The sequence below is a fragment of the Eschrichtius robustus genome, chromosome 4 (genome assembly GCF_028021215.1).
Source record: "Eschrichtius robustus isolate mEscRob2 chromosome 4, mEscRob2.pri, whole genome shotgun sequence".
NCBI lineage: Eukaryota > Metazoa > Chordata > Mammalia > Artiodactyla > Eschrichtiidae > Eschrichtius > Eschrichtius robustus.
Window position 1 is genome coordinate 111485837 of NC_090827.1, and position 14963 is coordinate 111500799.

The following is a 14963-nucleotide window of genomic DNA, read 5'->3' on the forward strand; positions in this document are numbered from 1 at the left end:
GTCAAATTGTTTCTTATACCCAGTAAGTATCCTTAGAAAGCTTTAGTTCAGAATTGTTTATTCTAACTTGAATTGTAGAAAGTCACAGCACACAAGTGGCTTATTGAAACAAAAGTTACCCACCTTCCATATAAGGAGCCTTTGTTCTCCTTATTTTTCTCTCCCTTCCTCTGAAGCCTCAGTCCTCCCTATAAGTCCCCATGCCCACCCTCCACCCCCCCAAACAGAAGTTACCAAGCTTTCTTGTGCCCTTTGCTTGTACAAGGAAGTGAATCCTCCAGCTTTTCATCTCACCACAGCCTCACCAGAGGCCCTGAGCTAGAAGCACTAGCCCTGAGCTTATGGCACCACCAGGCTACCCAGGGTTCTAAGGCCAACAACCCTATTGTTTGTATCTCCCTGGCGCCTGGAACTGAAGAAGCACTCAGTAAAGGTTTATTGAATGAGTGAAACCTATCTGTATTGTAGGTTGTCATGAGCAACTAAACAGCCCAATGGGTGAGCTGGGAGGAGCTCTGTCCTGGAGACTCTCAGCTTAGAGACTGACCTTGTCTTAGCCACTAACCAGCTATGTGAATGTGGGCAAATCCCTCCACTTCTGTCAGGCTCCATTTCTTTATCTGCAGTGAGTTTGTTAGATGCTATCAGTGGTTCCCAAACCTGGTTATGATCAGAATCACCTGGGAAGCTTAAAAAAATACTGATTCTGGGGCTCCACCCCAGAGGTAGGGTCCTGGATTCTGTTTGGGAACCGCCGGACAAGCTCATTTCTCTGTGTTTCTACTTCTCCCTTATATGACAAAGAACATATTGCCAGCTTTGAAGCTTCAGTTTACAAATCTGTAAAATGGGGTGATAACTATGGTGACTGCCCTGAGAACTCCATGGGGCTGAACTGAGACTCTAATCATGGTTGGGGAGGACCTTAAAAACTTATAACAATTCTAAGCACGTACATGAACTATTGGCCTTTTCTGTCTGCTTTTCTCAGTGTGATTTGGAGTCCAGTTTTGGCTAACCAACTCTTATAGAGCAGCAATAGAGCCCCCCATGTTAGGTAATGCCCTGCTGAGGCCGCATGTTTTGCTTGTCCCACTAGCAGTCCAGATTCTCTTGAAATCCCCTCATTTGTTTCTAACTTGAGAGTGGGGGACCGTCTCTTTCCAGCTTCCCCAAAACCCTTGGCTCTTGAGCCAACTTAACCATTCCCTCTCACCCCACCTCTACCCCCTGTTCTGTCCCTTATCCCAATCCTCTGACACTTTCTCAAATTTGTCTTCCAAGTTGGCAGGTGGCCCACGCACAGATTGGCTGGCTGCCCTGTGTTTGGGTGAGGTGTAGGGATGATGCTGGAAAAGCTGACAAGAAGCTGAGTGAACCAAGATGTGGGTGCTGTCTCATGACTCCTCCCACAACCAGGAACAGAGGGGACCTGGTCTAGTTTGTTTTCGGTGCTCTCTTTGAAGGCCCACCCCTGAAGACTGTTGATGATGAGGAACAAGAGAGGGAAGAGAGACAGAAGGCATCAAAGATTTCTTGAGGAGCTACTCTGCACCAGGTCCCATTCTAGGCACTTTGTACATATTTTTCATAATAGCCAAGCTTTATAGCACATCTCCTTTGCCACGCAGTTTACGTAGGGCACCTAGTTTAACCCTCATCCCAGGCCTGCCTGCAGTGGCAGTTGTGATTCTCATCTTCCAGATCAGGACGCTGAGACGGAGAAATGAAACGTCTTGTGCAATGTCACCTGGTCAGCAGGAGGCAGGACTGGGATTTGAACCCTCCTCTGATTGACTCAGGAGTCTGCCCTGCCTGACGGGAATGGTGTTTATTCACGCTCCATATTTAGCATTTAAATTTCCAGGCAAATGCTTGAACCTAGAATGGGATTTCTTCTACGTTTTTGGAGCCAAAATTATTTTAATTTTATGGCTAGGAAAAATGTAAACTTACTTTTTCAGCAGACCAGAGATGATAAAGTGTACATTTGTCAAATAAAATTCTTTGCTGTGATAAAGTAAATTATTACTTGGCCTTGGAAAAATTAGGCCTCACTTGAACTGTTTTCACTTCAGCCTTTGCTAATATTTCTGTTATCTCCATTAGGGATTACAATGATGAATGCCTTTTATTCGCATCGTTAAGCACTTCAGTGAATGTGTGAGCACACAGAACATCATAAGTCACAGGGAAGTGAAACAACATGGTCTCCTGGAACTAAGAAAAATCTTGAGAGTTTGACAGATTGGGGTTAGTATCCTGTCTCTGCCACTCTCTAGCTATGCAAACTTGGTCAAATTCCTTAGCTTCTCTGGGTCTCTTGTTTCCTAATGTGTAAAACATAGATAACAGTACTTATCTCACTGGGTAATTATAAGGATGGAATGAGATGACATACTTATAGCACTTTGCTTCACACAGTTCCTGGCATGAAGTAAGTGCATAATAAATGTCATGGTTATTATTGGAATGGCTCTCATGGTAACTAGTTGTTTAATGACACGCCCAGGGCTCACTTTAGTTATTAGTCCTTTGGGCAGCAAGACTGAGTTTAGGACTTACTGTCTGGTGGGCCCTAGCTGCTGATGTACTTCTGCCCCTGTTAGAAATAGCCCAGGCAGTAGGCAGGTGAAGCTCATTAGTGGGTGTTATCTGTTGAGATCTCTTTGGCTGCAAGCAACAGAATATCCAACTTAAAGTGTCTTAAAAATTAATATTGGTCACCTCTCACAACAGGTATTCTCAGGGTAAGGTGATTCTGGGGTTAAGCTGCTCAAAAATGCCACCAAGTTCCCAGATTCTTACCTTTCTTCTTTGCCATCCTCAGCCTATTGGCTGTTAGGTTGGCTCTCTCGTGGTTTCAAGATGGCTGCAATAACACCAGGCGTCACATCTTTACAGCACGAAATCCAAAGGTCAGAAAGAGAAAAGGGGGCCCATTCCATCCTCATGCCTCTTTTAAATAAAGAAGAATAATTTCCTCAAAGCCCAGAGTTCCAGAAGACTTCTCACTCCTTTTGTTGGCCCGAATTTTTATCAGATGCTCATCCCAGACCAGTGGTAAGGGAAATGATTAGGCCCAGTGATTCTCAACTCTGGCTGAGATTGAACTGGGGAGTCTTTAAAATACATACAGATGTCTAGGTTCTACCCTTAGAGATTGACTTAACTGGGCTCAGTTGGGGCCCTGTTGTGCACACACACACACACGTGTGTGTGTGTGTGTGTGTGTGTGTGTGTGTACACTCCAAAGAGCTCTGATGAGCCTCTAGGGTTGAGAATCATTGGCTTAGACTCTCCAAGTTTCCCTCCTTGGGGTGGGGAGCAACCTAGTCTTCAGTGAGAAACATGGCCATAGGACATCTGAGTCAATTGAACTTCTAGAAAGGGCAGTGTAGTAGTTATCCAAATGCATCTGCCAATACGGGTACAGGAAGGGTATCTGGATTAGGCCACATGGTATTATGAAAAAAAATACGTTAAAATCTGACAGACCTGAGTGGGAACTCCAGTTCTACCACCTGTAAATTGCATCAGTTTGGTTAACCTAATCTCTCTGAGTCTTAGTTTTCTTACCCCAACAATGAAGAGAATACTACCTACCTCTTGGAGTAGTTTTGAGGTTAAATGAGATCAAGGCAGTGACCACAGCTGACACGGATTAGGGCTCAGTACATGCAAGTTAATGTCCCTAGAGGTCAGATTTTCCTGTTCCAGACCAGAAAATATAATTGGACCTGTCCTGGAGGCCTTTTGTCCTGTCCAACGTGGTTGCAACCTGATTAATTGACTAAAACAACAACAGCAACGTTCCTCTGTGTTGTTCGGAGCAGAGGCTTGGCACAGAGTTGGTCAGAACGTTGCCCTAGGCAGGGCTGGGTGGAAGGTTTCAGTGACCATGTAGGAAAGAGTGAGGTGTGAGTTCTGGCTGGATCCTAGGGTGTATCAGAGCCTGCAGAGCCCATGCTTAATTGCTTAATGGAAGCTCTGGGCATGGCCAACCTCTTCCCTGTCAACCTGGTGGCCTCTTTATCCGCCTACCGGCCAGGAAAAAAGTCAAATGTAAACCAGCAGTTCATGGAAATGGGTTGTCAGGTCACTGAATCAATATGTTACAGTTAATCTGTTAAAAACAGTGAGGCTCCCCATTTGTAAACATCTCCTTGATAAGCTCTTTATAGCATATACAATGTAGGAAAATGAATGGCTTCCCACCAGCCTCCCTAGAATCACTGTGCCCCTGTGCTTGTCCAGATGACCTCCCAATTCAGCTTGGCCCAGCCCAGCCCAGCCTAGCCCAACCCAATCCTACACATGTGGACCCACCTAAGCAGAGCTCTGTGCTGCCCCATCCTCGGGGCCAGGGATTTCCAAGGAGGAGAAGGTGGGGACCTCCATCTTTAAAAGGCTCGGAGAATGGGGCATGAAGTAATTCTAGCAGCCTTCCCAGTGTACGGGTGTGATCATGGGCTGAAAAGTCAGGCCACCCTGGACTTGGATCCTGGTTCTCAAACTTGGTGCTGTGTGGCTTTGGTAAGTTAATGAGTCACATCCTATGTGTGTTTAACTTCCATAGATTTAACTCCGCAAGGTTGGTAAAAGAGCACGATAAGAAGAGAGATGATTATTGACAGTGTGGGTGATTTTGCCTGCCCATCTATTCAGTGAGCATGTACCCTGGAGTGAGAGGTGGGAGATGTGGACCTGAGTTGTCTAAGTCAGTGTTGGTTCTGCTTGTCTCTCGTGCCACGAACATCTTGTGTGGGGTGTGATTCAAGTATTTAGGGCAAATGCGTTTGACTATAGACCTCTTTTGTTTTGCTTGTTAATTTCAGAATCCAAGCCCTGTATAAGATGGAATTCCATTCTGTCTACCCAACATGGTGGGGGCAGTGCCTAGGCTGTATTACATCATTTTCTCTTCCAGGGTGGGAGGGTCCTTGAGGGGGAATCTGATTCTTCTCCAACTTTTGGTTGCCCTTGCTTCCTGTTTCCTAGAACCTAGTATAGAGCCCTACACTTAGTAAATACTAAAATTAACACTTGGTGCCTATCTATTCCCACCTCATTCTTACATGGAAGCTGAGACAGAGACACTTATTGTGACTCACCTTCTCTAGCCAAGTTGATCTGATCAGCGGTGAGTTCCTGACCCAAACAGGCCAGTGAGTTCCTTCTTTAGGATTCCTCAATTTAGGAAGGACACAGTGGCTCAGGAATGAAAGATGGAGACAGATTTTTTGATGGCATTCAAACCCCTGGTTCCAATATGTCCTGGAGTCCAAATACTGTCCTTGAGTGAGACCCAGCATCCTTATAAGAAACTTACACACTTATCTAAGTTAGTTCAAAGCAGGTTTCAGTCACCTGCAGCCAAAGGAGTCTTATGCAACACAATAATTTAGATCAGAAAATGACCCCATGTCACTTGGATCAGTTCAAGATAGGCTCATTGACAGAGATTCTCACAGGCAATCTGAACTTAAGAATGTATCCTGTTGAAAGATTTTGGAGTGGCCACAGAGCTGAAGCAATTAGTTGATAGTCATCAGCCTGGGCCATCATGGCTTGAGCCAAACCTAATATAAGTGTACTCTATAGATGAAAATCTCTCAAGCCAACCAGTTAGGATGCACTGGTTATATGTCATCAGACATAACTCAGGAATCAGATGAAATGTAGAGACTTGGTTTTGCCTTTCCCATGAAGACTCTTCCCTCGAGCAATTGCACTTTGGGAAAATGGCTCAGCTTCAATGCTTTGGTTCATTCTAACCCAGAGCATGGTCGCATGGCCTTCCTATTCTGTGTTGGTTTTTTTTTTTTTTTTTTTTTTTTTTTTGGTAAAACCATAAGAAAACTATTTTGGGAGGCAGCATGTGTCTGAGAGCCAGAAGACCTGAGTTCTAGTTTGCTATGAACAATTTGTTTCATCTCTCTGGGCCTCCGTTGACTGGTTTGTAAAATGAGATTATTAGACCAGGAATGGAACAGAAGGTTTGTCTTGTTATCTCCTTCCACATTTGCCAGCTATCTCCACTATTACCTTTTCACCCAAATTACCAGGTAATGTTCACTGCACAAACTTAGGGCTGCAAGAAATATACCTTTGTTTTTCTACAATGAACTTAATTTTTGTCTCAAGTCCCATTTACTCTTGAGTGGTCTGTCCCATCGTTCCCCAGGGTCATGAGCAAATTCTGTAAGCTTTTTAGTGGCTGATCCATTTGACCTTTACTACCATCCTCCTCCTCCATTATCCTGTCTTATTCTCAATCACTGGTAGTTAAGTAACCTGCTCACATAGTTTGTAAGTGACCACACTGAAATACAAACCCAAGCTAAGAAATTCTAAAGTTAATATAGATTTAAATATAGATATATAGATATAGATATTGTCTTACATAGATATAATAAGAAATATACATACACACACATATGTGATGCCTTTTTTATGATTCTCAAAAGTCTGTGAAGTAGGTTTCATTACCCCCATTTTACAAATGCAGAGACTGAAACTCCATTTCCATAATTGTTTTGCCCTAATAGGAAGAAGGCATGGAGATTCTAACCCAGTTCTGTCTCATTCCAACCCCTGAGTTCTCCCCCTAAATTCCTTGTCTCAATTACATTTTCAGAATTAGGTGAGACCTTAAGCAAAGTGTCAAATGAAACATATGCTAACTTCAGGGCTGGCTGGCACCCTGGCCACCTGCCCTACGGTGAGGACAGATGCTGTCCTGGGGATTGGACATAGTTCTTTGGACATTCCAACTGAAAACCTATGTCCATGACAGTGGTATTCTTCAGATTCTCCAGGGGAAGGGCTGTGAAGGAAAAGATGAAGAATAAATTATGAGGCAGCTGAGATGGAGGAAAGGTTTCTAGCAGAGGGAAATGCTATCTGGAGCTCTGATTCTTGGATTAATGCAGAAGAATGAGATTTATTGCTAATGGAAAAACTTGGCTATTATCAAGTAAGTCCTACTTTAACTCTATTTTTTAAATTTTCAAAATAAATTAAATAAATTTGTAGAAAATCAAACACAAAGTACCAAGAAGCACCCTCAAAATCTTATAACATGATCATAGTTGGTGTTAATATTCCAGAAGTTTTTCTGAAGTTTCTTTTAAAAATAATTGTAACTCTTGAATTGGCAATCTTCCATCCTTTTCATTTAGCATCATTTATGACTCCTTTTTTCATATGACCACATGGTTTCATAACTATTGCTTTTTATAAATGTAAAATATTTCATTGGGTAGGTATATCATAATTATACAACCGTTTCCCTTTTTTTGGACACAGAGGGTTTCCCCAACGTTTTAGCTACAGTAAATGATGCACTTTGCATCCTCTGTAAATGATGTAAGTAAATGATGCACTTTCAAAGGAATCTCCATGCCTAGCCTGTATCTTCTCAGTCTCAGACAGATCCACATCTCCCTTTCTCTCCACTTTTATTGCCAGTCTCCTACCTGGGCACTTCCTATAGGATCTTATAGTGTAGAAAATCCCATCTCTTCTTTATATTTTCAACCCTTTAACACTTCCAGCATGTGTAAGTCTCTCCTGTCCTAAAACATCACCCCCTTGACCTTGAGTCCTGCTATTACCCTATCTAATATTCCTTTCCTCACCCCTGTGTTACACCTCAGGGTATTCTGGCTTCCACCTCCTCCATTCCACTGGAATTGCTCTTGCAAAGGCTCCCACAGAACTCCCATGGATCTTTCTCAGGGTGTATGTTGCTTCTCCACATGACTCCTTTGGCTTCTGGGATATCTGTCTCTGTCCCCCTCCAATCTCTCTGTGCCCCCAGTCTCCATCTCCTTGCATGGTCTGTCTTGCCCATCCCTTGCTTATTGGTGCTCCCAAGGATCTCATTCTTGGCCCTCTTCTCACTTGAGAGACTCTCTCTTTCTCTGGAGTTTCATTCTTTCTCAGTTTAAACCACACTCAGTAAGTTGCTAACCTCACTCCATCAAACCTCTGTTCCTACCTTGAACCCTTCTCCTAAGTTTTATTCAGGCTTCCATCCTTCCAATTTACAAATACATGTCAAGAGCTTTGTGTGTGCCAGGATTTGCTCTAGATTGGATTCAGACATGAATAAAGCACGCTGTTCTCTGAAGACTCATATGTCCATTTGCTGTTGGACATCCCCACTTGGATGACACATGCACCACTCATATTGAACTCATTCTATAGCTCTCTCTCACCCAGACCTGTTCCAGTGCCCATGCTTAGTTCATGGTATTACCATCCGGCTAGTTGCTCCAGTCAGAAACTCAGCATTACCCTAGGTTAGCTCTAACCTCAATCTGTATGTCTTATGATTCTTCCAATGAATATTTCTGAATGTGTATGTTGACCTTCTACCCTCTAACCACAGTTCCATCCTTGATGCTCATCTCCTACCTATTCTTTTGCAAGAACTTTTTCATGGATCTCGGGGCCTTCAGGATAGTTTCTAAACAGAAACAGGGCTGTGTCAACCCCTGGTTAAAACTTCTGATGGCTTCTCATTGCATAACAGATAAACCGCAGGTACTCTACTGTGACATCCATGTTCCCTATGTGTCCGTACCTTTGCTTACTCCTGTAACTATTTCTCTGCCATTCTGTGTGTTACTTTATAACACTGAGCTGCTTGTACTTTAGCCGTCTTAATTGCTTCGTAGGTTCATGACTCCCTTTGCTTGTAATCCCCACCCCAATTTCTCACTTATCTAGTTCCATTTTTTCTTTAAACCTAACCTCAGGCATCATCATCTCAAAAAGCCTTTACTGATCTCTCCCTCCCCACCTCACTGGACTTAGTCACCCTGAAGTTCTGTGCAATCATAGCAGCCTGTCCATGTCTTTTTCACTACACACATCACGTTAACTGTTCACACGCCTGTCTTCCTTAGGAATGCAAACAAATGTTGAAAAAATTAAGTTAAAAATTCCATGTATGTGTCTAGCAATTCTATTAGTTGCTAGATCACTCTAGTTCAGAATAATTTGTGGGGTTTTCTGTCATAAAACCAGGGGAGAAGTGTGTCCACAGGATTGTCCAAAGTCCCCAGTTGGGCCAAGAATTGGGATTTCACCTTTGACCTCCTGACTTTCCATCCCAGGCACTGACTTTGAGACCACAGCAAAGCTCCCAGAGTTTCAAGGCACTGGACAAACTCTCTGCCCCACAGATTAATTTTAGAGTCATTGAAATTCTGCCAGCTCTGGGGGGAATGATTGGGAGCCAGGCTGACAACCAGCAAAGGAGGAAATTACTCTGTGTCTATTTCAAGATGAGAGAGTTGTAACCACGGTGCCTCCCCCAGTGATGCTTTTCAAAAAAACATAAATTTAATACTTTCATGAAACTCAATCTTCTAACCATAAGTGTTTCAGGGCTCTCTTTGATGTTCAGGAAAAGTTGCTTGGTGCCAATGTCTTTTGCACATATGGTGTGAAAGCCGCCTTGCACATGAGTCCAGCATCCTGGGTCCCCAACTACCTGGAAGGAAGAGTTAATATTTGTTTCAATAACTCAACAAATATCTATTCAGTGCCTGCTATGTTCAAAGCCCATTGTGCTGTGGAAGAATGAGCACAGATTCAGTCGAAAGGGTGTTCAAATCCTCTCTTGGCCTCTAACGGGCCACAGATCATTGGCAAATCCCTTCTTCCCTTGAGGTTTGGTCTCCTCGTGTGTGAAATGGGGTTATAATATCTACCTTTTGGGGATAAGGGAAGGATTATATAAGGTAGAATATGAAAGAGCCTGCCTAGCACAGTGCCTGGTACCTAAATCTTTATTTAAGAGAAACAAGGAGAATCCAGTTCCCTACAAATATAATTTGAACTGACAAGTTGTGGCTCTTCTCTTACTATAAGTAGCATTAAAAACCATTAGGGATGCATCAATTAGAAATGTATTTGGCTGCAGAAATAAATACAAAACCAATGTCGGATAAGTAAATGTTTAACAGTTGACGCTGGGAAAAAATAAAACCCTGACTTGTAGTGTTTGCTGATTTCCATAGTGGAAATACTCCCACCATGGCTGGTTTTAAGCTATGAGTGTGATGGAACTGGATATGGAATTGTGAAGATATATAGTATCTAGTATAGTATATACTATGTACATAATATAGAATTGGGAAATAAAAAACATCATTCAGATACAATAGAGGTACATAGTCTCAAGAGAATAGGTAATAGTAAAATCTGTAAAATATTTTAGAAATCAAAGAGTATGAGTATCTATTACCTTTATTTTTGACATAATTTATTTGATTGTAAGACTATATAACAAGTTTTAATAATGTTTGTACTTAATAACTGGCTCACAAAATTCCTGAAAATTTAATAATTCCCTCTCAGAGGCTTGTTGAGTCAGCCCCAGCACACCACTGTACAAAGTCCTACAATAGTGACTTAAACATATCACATTTTATTTGTCTCATGTGACATGAAGTTCAGGGATGGGCAGCCCAGGGCTGGTGGCTTGGTGAAGGCTTTGGAGACCCAGACTCTGCTCTGCTATCCTGAGCATGAGTCCTTCATCCTCATGGGTATTGCTGCAAGATTGCAAGAAAACTGCTATCCCTCCAGACCCTGTAGCTACATCCCACTCAGCAAGAAGGGGGAAGGAGAAAAAGAGTGAAGCACGTTTATTTGGGAAGAGACACTGTATAGTTCCTAATTACTGCTGTAACAAACTGCCACCGACTTCACACCCAAGCAGCAGTGGCTAAAAACAACACAAGTTTAGAGGTCAAAAGTCCAAAAGGATTCGAAGTGGGCTGAGGTTAAAGTGTGGGCAGGGCTGCGGTTTTTTGTTGTTGTTGTTTGCTTGTTTGTTTGTTTCTGGAAACTCTCAGGAGAGAATCCGTTTCCTGGATTTTTTCAGCTTCTAGAGGCTACCCGCATTCCTTGGCTTGTGAACCCCTCCTAGCTTCAAAGCCAGAGGTGGCCAGTTGACTCTCTCATCATATCACTCTCACTCTGCTCTGTGTCACATCTCCTTTGACTCTCCTGTCTCCCTCTTTCACTTATAAGGACCCTTGGGGTAACATTAGGCCCACCTGAATAATCCAGAATAATCTCCCCATCTCAAGATCCTTGTCTTAATCCCATCTGCAAAGTCTTTTTTTTTTTTTTTGCCAGAGAAGGAAACATTCCAGTGTTTAGGACACGAACAACTTTGGGGACCATTATTTTGCTTACCACAGACACCTTCCCCAAGGGGCTATTTCCTGTCTCTCACTGGCCACCACTGGACTCTCACAAGGCCATCCCTAGTTCAGGGCAGACCAGGAGATCAAGTTTTAGCTTTTAGAACAATATAGAAAATATGGATAATGTAGTAGGGTCTGGAAATGGCCACTGAGACATGACAGCCAACCAACAGTGTCTGCCACACTGGGAAATAATTAACAAATAGCCAAGCAGGTCTATCCAGTGGGTAATACACCTTACAGTCCCACTTGACTCAATGGAATTACTTTTTTTAAAATAGACTACTGTCCTAAATTAATAATTGGTGCGTTTATCATATTAAAGGTCATTGTTCAAGCATGCTTCTTGCTTGCCCTCTCCTATCCTATCTCTTTTCCTCTGTGGGTTAATCTCAGGTGTCCTGGCCTGTTTTCTGGCCTGTAGTAAGTAAAGGAGATGAGTTTGGATGCTTGCTTTTTTGTCTTACACAGGGCGGATGAGGGGTTGACCTCTATTCCCTTCACATCAAGGAGGAGGGGATAAGATGCAGCATTGTGACCAGTTGCTGTCACTGATCCACCATTAATCATGTTGGCAAATGTACACCACAAAGCTCTTCTGTCCATTTTTCAACTGTTTAGACGCAGTAATGGGACGGGGCAGTGGGTAAGGGGTTAGGTAGTCAAAGGCATCTGATGGTCAGATATGCTGACTTAGAGAGTAAGCTATAGGGGAGGAAGGACTTCCTGGTGCAGGCTGACACCATAGCTCCTCATTGGCTTTGCCATAGGACCTGAGTTTTCCCACATAATAGGAAATATGGCATAGAAAAGTTTGTAACTTGAAGAACTCTTGATCTCCAAGTTGGCCACTGAAAAGAGAATAGAACCCAAGAGAAAACGGTCTAACCAATCCGGAAGCAGTAAAAATGGGAACACGACAAAGCCATATGAAATTTTTCATATCCCATGAAAGTGTTGACAATGTCTCCCTGTCAATGTCCCTTTTATAAAGTAAGAAATTTCAGAATTTACTATCCTCAAAAGCACTGTTTCCCTTAGAAACTTCTAGGCGTCTTCGTTTTGGCATGGAGAGCTGGTGTAACAATGCATCTCTCTGAAGCTACAGTAGCTACGCTAAATTTTACAGCTTAAGTATTTTCTTTCTCCTTTTCTTCTTCAATCCTGATTGTGTCATTTTGCTAATCTTTATGTATATATGTGCTTCACCAGTCCTTTGCACAAGCAAGTGAAGTAAAAATCAATTTGAAAACCAGAAGAATGGGTGAGCAAGAGGAAAGCTAGAAAATCAGCTACAGGAATCCAAGGGGAGCCAGAATATTCAGAGGGGCAGGGAACAGAGAAGCCACATTCTTTCTGAATAGGCTGAGCCACAGAAAGCAGGAGGCAACTTGGATAAACACTTGACATCTCTATATAGTGCTGAGGTTGGAGGAGGCCCGGAAGGAATTTTCAGGGAAGAGATATTATAGACTAAGAACTTCCCTTTTGAGCCTCTCTAAACAAGGGCTTCATATGCATATGGAGTGGTGTGGTTTTGGTGCTGCTGCTTCTCTTTTCTGTAAACCACATGCGCTGCATAAATGAAGCCAGCCTCTCTGAGATGGGGCTGAGTGGACTGAGGACACACGGCCCCCCTGCAGTGGGCTTGGTGCCTCTAAGGGCTCCTCCAGACACTTGAGACAGCAGGAGCTTGACATTCTGACACTGATGTCCAATTTTTCTTTGTCCCTTCCTGTTCTCTGCCACACGGTGGTAGCCTGGGTTGCACAGGATCTTGTGAAATCACATAGTCACATCAGCAAATGGGAGTGTTCGGAGTGTAACTTTGTTCATCAGAGTACTTGAAGCCACCTCTTGGTGACAGGGCATCCAACTTAGCAAATGGTGTGGTGCCAGCGAGAGCCAGAGACACTCAACCTGAACACGTGATCATTGCTCAAAGGCATGTGGAAAGGGTGGCAAGTACAGATTCTTTTTTAAAAATTGTGGTAAAACATACATAACATAAAATTGACCATTTTAATCATTTTTTAAGTGTACAGTTCATTGGCATTGAGTATATTCATATTGTTGTTCAGCCATCACCACCATCCATCTTCAGAGCTTTCCCAGCTTCCCAAATGCAAACTCTGTTCCCATTAAACAATAGTTCTCCATTTTCCTGCCCTCCTAGCCTCTGGCAACCACCTCTCTACTTTGCTCTTTATGAATTTGACTACTCTAGGGACCTCATAGAAGTGGAATCATGCAATATTTGTCCTTCTGTATCTGATTTATTTCACTAAGCATAATGTCTTCAAGGTTCATCCTGTTACGTGTCAGAATTTCATTCCTTTTTCTGGCCAAATGATATTCCCTTGATATACCCTATTTTGTTTATCCATCCATCTGTTATAAAGTGGTATCTCATTGCAGTTTTGATTTGCATTTCCATAATGATTAATGATGTTAAACATCTTTTCACGTGCTTTTTGGCCATTTGTGTGTCTTCTTTGGAGAAATATCAATTCATATCTTTGCCCCTTTTTAAACCATGTTGTTTGGATTTTGTTGTTGAGTTGTATACAGTATAGATTCTTGGATAAAGACCAGGGAACAGTGAACTGTGACTTTTAGAGTCAGTCACCATTAAACAGGCCTGCCCACTCTTTCCTCATTTCAGGCCCTAGATTTCCAAGTGTCATTTATACAGATTTGTTTCTGGAATATTCCAATCTCATTTCATCACCTTGACAATCACTGGATATTTCCGTTCAAAGGTATCCAAATGGTGTAGCATTGTTTTACAAATAGGGAATCCAGAGAAAGGAGAACTGGAAATCTGGCAGCTGGTCTCAGTTTGAATCTATAATGTCGACTTGGGCAGAGGGCCTGAAATGGTAGAACCCAGCCCAGAATTTCCATGTTCTAATTATCTGCTGACCACTGTAGGGCAAAGCTCCATTTGGCCTACCTCATTGGTACTTCTGCTGCCCAGGCCATATCATCTTGAGGGGAGATAGGGTGGTTTTCTGCATAGAATGCAGAACATAAAAAATAAAGAAACTCTGCCTTACTGCAGGGGTCAGGGGGGAGGGTGGGAGTGGAATGAGGAGAAATTCCAGCCTCCAAGTATCCTCCAAAGCCTTCCATATGGTTCTGAGAACCCCAAGAAGTGGGTCCATCTTCTCTCCTCTAGGAACCTGTCCTTTTCGAGTTGTGTGGCTTTAGCTTCATTCCTCTCCCAGTCTTGATTTCTAGCGCAATATGTTTTCTGGACAATGATTGTCAAAGCTTTCAGCAGGATTGCTGGTGTCTACCAGTGCCTGCTCAAGGCCACTGAAACTGGCCTCAAACACACCTTGTCCAACTGGTGCCTCAGCTGCTGGCTTCAAGGTTGCGGGTACCTTACACGTAACTTGTCCCATTCTTCTAACCTGTATTTGCTTTTGTATGGCAGTCCCTTTATCACAAATCAGGCTCGGATCCTGTGTAGAGGACCTCAGGGATCTCTAACTGACAGTGTGAGCTGTACCCAGACTCACCCCACAGGTGCAGACACATTGCTCTCTGGTCAAACCTGTATAAAGGCACTCATAAGCTTTTCCTTACCAGGGTACTCTTCTCTCTCTCCCTTATTGAAATAAATCTCATTGGGGCCTCACTGTGCATCCATTATTGCAGGCTGTGAATAAACCTCAGGGTGGGCACAGATGAGGCTCAGACTGGGACCCCCATTACATTATT